Below are 5,000 nucleotides of genomic sequence, written 5' to 3'. Positions count from 1 at the left end.
TGGTGAGGTTTCCCGTGTTGAGTCAAATTAAGCCGCAGGCTCCACTCCTGGTGGTGCCCTTCCGTCAATTCCTTTAAGTTTCAGCTTTGCAACCATACTTCCCCCGGAACCCAAAAGCTTTGGTTTCCCGGAGGCTGCCCGCCGAGTCATCGGAGGAACTGCGGCGGATCGCTGGCTGGCATCGTTTATGGTTAGAACTAGGGCGGTATCTGATCGCCTTCGAACCTCTAACTTTCGTTCTTGATTAATGAAAACATACTTGGCAAATGCTTTCGCTTCTGTTCGTCTTGCGACGATCCAAGAATTTCACCTCTAACGTCGCAATACGAATGCCCCCGCCTGTCCCTATTAATCATTACCTCGGGTTCCGAAAACCAACAAAATAGAACCGAGGTCCTATTCCATTATTCCATGCACACAGTATTCAGGCGGGCTTGCCTGCTTTAAGCACTCTAATTTGTTCAAAGTAAACGTGCCGGCCCACCGAGACACTCACTCAAGAGCACCCTGGTAGGATTGCAACGGGGTCCGCCTCGGGACGCACGAGCACGCACGAGGCGCGTCGCACGCCTTCAGCTCGCCCCACCGGCAGGACGTCCCACGATACATGCCAGTTAAACACCGACGGGCGGTGAACCAACAGCGTGGGACACAAATCCAACTACGAGCTTTTTAACCGCAACAACTTTAATATACGCTATTGGAGCTGGAATTACCGCGGCTGCTGGCACCAGACTTGCCCTCCAATAGATACTCGTTAAAGGATTTAAAGTGTACTCATTCCGATTACGGGGCCTCGGATGAGTCCCGTATCGTTATTTTTCGTCACTACCTCCCCGTGCCGGGAGTGGGTAATTTGCGCGCCTGCTGCCTTCCTTGGATGTGGTAGCCGTTTCTCAGGCTCCCTCTCCGGAATCGAACCCTGATTCCCCGTTACCCGTTACAACCATGGTAGGCGCAGAACCTACCATCGACAGTTGATAAGGCAGACATTTGAAAGATGCGTCGCCGGTACGAGGACCGTGCGATCAGCCCAAAGTTATTCAGAGTCACCAAGGCAAACGGACCGGACGAGCCGACCGATTGGTTTTGATCTAATAAAAGCGTCCCTTCCATCTCTGGTCGGGACTCTGTTTGCATGTATTAGCTCTAGAATTACCACAGTTATCCAAGTAACGTGGGTACGATCTAAGGAACCATAACTGATTTAATGAGCCATTCGCGGTTTCACCTTAATGCGGCTTGTACTGAGACATGCATGGCTTAATCTTTGAGACAAGCATATGACTACTGGCAGGATCAACCAGGGAGCTGCGTCAACTAGAGCTGAGCAGCCGGCCGCCCGGGAGTGTGTCCCGGGGGCCCGCGCGAACACGCAAGCGTCCGCTCAATTATTCTGCAAACAGGAGGAGGCTGAGCTCCCCTGCACAATACACCTCGAAACCCTCTCAGGTCCCGGCGGCGCGCAGCGCCGTCCTAAGTACTTGGTCGGGTTCGAGAGTGGCGCAATCGCCCGGAGTTTGGCGAGTAGACGCTTTAGGTGCGACCACCCGTGCTCCCAACTGAGCTTGCCGCTGCCGACAGAGGCCCGGGAGCGTGCTGTCGTGGCATTGCCGGCGGGAGACAACACGCGCCACCTACGGTGGCCGGCAGCTCCAACGCCAGCGCCACAGAAGGACAAAAGCCCCACTTGGGTGCCGAAGCGAACTCTCCCAGCACAGCGCACGCGCCAACACGTCCGCACAGCTGCGATACAATCCACCTGCGAGAACCGCAGAGGCGACCGAGCAGCAGACGGCGTCGCGGCGCCGAGCGCCGGGCGGCGGCGCATCCTCAGCGCACACAGTCCTCAATCGGACCAGCACACTGCAGATGTCCACCGCGCTTCGCACCGGGCCCGCGAGGACCTACTTTGGCCGCACGGCGCCGCGTGCAGGGTGCGCCGGCGCGCAGCTGCGCCGCCTGCCGCCTCCGTCGGCCGGCGCGCCTGCCACTGGCCGCCCCCACCAGCCGGCTGTAGCGCGTGCGCCCACGCACCGCGCGGCCAGCACGCCGGGAGGCCCCCCCTCACCGGCCGGGGACGGTCCCACCCAGCCACCGCCGCGTATCGCTTCACACCCACATGCCATTCACGTTCGTGGGCATGGTGGGTATCGCTGAAACAACCGGTTGGTAGCTCAACCGATCGTCGCCATCACTGATTCACCTCTAGCGAGAACAACCGCACCACAACGGTTTACCAGTTGTTCATTTGCGTAACGTCACCAGCAAACGTAGACGTCCATCGCTATTTGCAAATTCAACGATTGTTGCATGCCTGTGTCAGGTGTCACGACACACTATGTCTGCCCACATACACGCAACAACATGTGCACGCTTCGCGAACACGTGGAAGGTGGCCCCCGTACGTATGCGATGTCCATTGCGCGAACGACTGTCAACCGGCCTCTGTCGCATGTCGCAGATGTGGAACGCAGTGCACCATGCTATCACGGTGTGTGAGAGGAGACGACTACGTCTGACAACACGCGCCACTACATCAACAGACGGCTCATGCTGATCGCCATCCACGGCATACCATACTGCAATCCAGCTCTTATAGGGAGACGACACGTAGCTGAGTGCACAATATTTGGACCGTATGGTTCGCCGTTGTTGGCGCAGTCGTGGTACGGTCACACATGTACCACGATGTATCATTCAGTACATGAGGACCAATGTGCAGTACAGTGTGTGATTTGGACGTACAACATCAGCGGACAGTTGACACAAGCCGTACCACAACGTAGGCTGTGCTTCGCCATGCGAATGCCAATGAACAACTGCGAAGGGCATTGAGCATGTACGTCCTACTGCCATCCGCATTACAGTGTATAGCTGCAAGGTGTTTCACATGAAGCGATACTCTGGGGACCGGGCAGTGCGAGTAGCAAACTATATTGCGGGGGTTGCAGTTAGGCAACACTACACTAATTTAACGCGTCGTATGACAATTACAGAGCAGGTTAAGGCCCAACGTGTGTTGGGTTAAGGCCCAACGTGTGTTGGGTTAAGGCCCAACGTGTGTTGGGTTAAGGCCCAACGTGTGTTGGGTTAAGGCCCAACGTGTGTTGGGTTAAGGCCCAACGTGTGTTGGGTTAAGGCCCAACGTGTGTTGGGTTAAGGCCCAACGTGTGTTGGGTTAAGGCCCAACGTGTGTTGGGTTAAGGCCCAACGTGTGTTGGGTTAAGGCCCAACGTGTGTTGGGTTAAGGCCCAACGTGTGTTGGGTTAAGGCCCAACGTGTGTTGGGTTAAGGCCCAACGTGTGTTGGGTTAAGGCCCAACGTGTGTTGGGTTGAGGCGCAACATAGGTTAGGTTGAGGCGCAACATAGGTTAGGTTGAGGCGCAACATGGGTTAGGTTGAGGCGCAACATGGGTTAGGTTAAGGCGCAACATGGGTTAGGTTAAGGCGCAACATGGGTTAGGTTAAGGCGCAACATGGGTTAGGTTAAGGCGCAACATGGGTTAGGTTAAGGCGCAACATGGGTTAGGTTAAGGCGCAACATGGGTTAGGTTAAGGCGCAACATGGGTTAGGTTAAGGCGCAACATGGGTTAGGTTAAGGCGCAACATGGGTTAGGTTAAGGCGCAACATGGGTTAGGTTAAGGCGCAACATAGGTTAGGTTAAGGCGCAACATGGGTTAGGTTAAGGCGCAACATGGGTTAGGTTAAGGTACAATATGGGTTAGGTTAAGGTACAATATGGGTTAGGTTAAGGTACAATATGGGTTAGGTTAAGGCGCAACATAGGTTAGGTTAAGGCGCAACATAGGTTAGGTTAAGGCGCAACATAGGTTAGGTTAAGGCGCAACATAGGTTAGGTTAAGGTACAACACGGGTTAGGTTAAGGTACAACACGGGTTAGGTTAAGGTACAACACGGGTTAGGTTAAGGTACAACACGGGTTAGGTTAAGGTACAACACGGGTTAGGTTAAGGTACAACACGGGTTAGGTTAAGGCACAACACGGGTTAGGTTAAGGCACAACACGGGTTAGGTTAAGGCACAACACGGGTTAGGTTAAGGCACAACACGGGTTAGGTTAAGGCACAACACGGGTTAGGTTAAGGCACAATACGGGTTAGGTTAAGGCACAATACGGGTTAGGTTAAGGCACAATACGGGTTAGGTTAAGGCACAATACGGGTTAGGTTAAGGCACAATACGGGTTAGGTTAAGGCACAATACGGGTTAGGTTAAGGCACAATACGGGTTAGGTTAAGGCACAATACGGGTTAGGTTAAGGCACAATACGGGTTAGGTTAAGGCACAATACGGGTTAGGTTAAGGCACAATACGGGTTAGGTTAAGGCACAATACGGGTTAGGTTAAGGCACAATACGGGTTAGGTTAAGGCACAATACGGGTTAGGTTAAGGCACAATACGGGTTAGGTTAAGGTACACATTGTTGTAAGGAAAGGTGTTTTGGGGGGGGGGGGCCGGTTTGTTGATTGTGATTATCGTAAGTAAATGACTGCGGCATCATCTGATTTGGCACGTCAGGGTGCACCTTTGGCTCATGACAGGCGGCGCTCTGATTCCATGCTTGTGGCAGACCTGTGTCTTTCATTCCTGCCATTGTTTTTGTGGTGTGACAGGAGGCAGTATTGTGATGTTGGGTGCACCCCTGTGTAGGACATGTGTGGGTGTTGGTGGCTTAGCTGAGCAATGGTGGTTGTCGGAAGGGTGGGATATTCTGTTTTCCGAGTGGACCTCCCGGTCTGGTTATGATAGTGTGGATTGTCTAATGTGGCAGAGAGGATGCACTGGGTGTTGTTCCATGCTGGTGCTTACATATTGTCTGTGTGCCTGTTACAGGCAGAGAGTAGTGCGTGATAAGAGTGTCTGGCTGACGTGTGATTGTGAGCAGAGTCTTTCAGCATGTATACGGACAGTTGTATACATTATCTGTATTCTGATGGCTCTATCTATTACTAATCAGCGCCGTGTATACGTTT

The 5,000-nt window shown here is 53.4% G+C and overlaps 1 non-coding gene across 1 annotated transcript in view; it reads right to left on the bottom strand.

Moving 5' to 3' along the window:
- The window catches only part of LOC124584118, a 1,910-nt gene extending 600 nt beyond the window's left edge, over positions 1–1,310 (bottom strand). The window contains exon 1 of the ribosomal RNA XR_006974528.1: positions 1–1,310. This exon is cut by the window's left edge and continues 600 nt beyond it. This is a non-coding gene — a ribosomal RNA (small subunit ribosomal RNA).
- Positions 1,311–5,000: the final 3,690 nt, after the last annotated feature.

The sequence above is a fragment of the Schistocerca americana genome, unplaced genomic scaffold, assembly GCF_021461395.2.
Source record: "Schistocerca americana isolate TAMUIC-IGC-003095 unplaced genomic scaffold, iqSchAmer2.1 HiC_scaffold_47, whole genome shotgun sequence".
In the NCBI taxonomy this organism is placed as follows: domain Eukaryota; kingdom Metazoa; phylum Arthropoda; class Insecta; order Orthoptera; family Acrididae; genus Schistocerca; species Schistocerca americana.
Note: the sequence above shows the minus strand (reverse complement) of the source record. Positions and strands in the feature narration are given on the sequence as shown.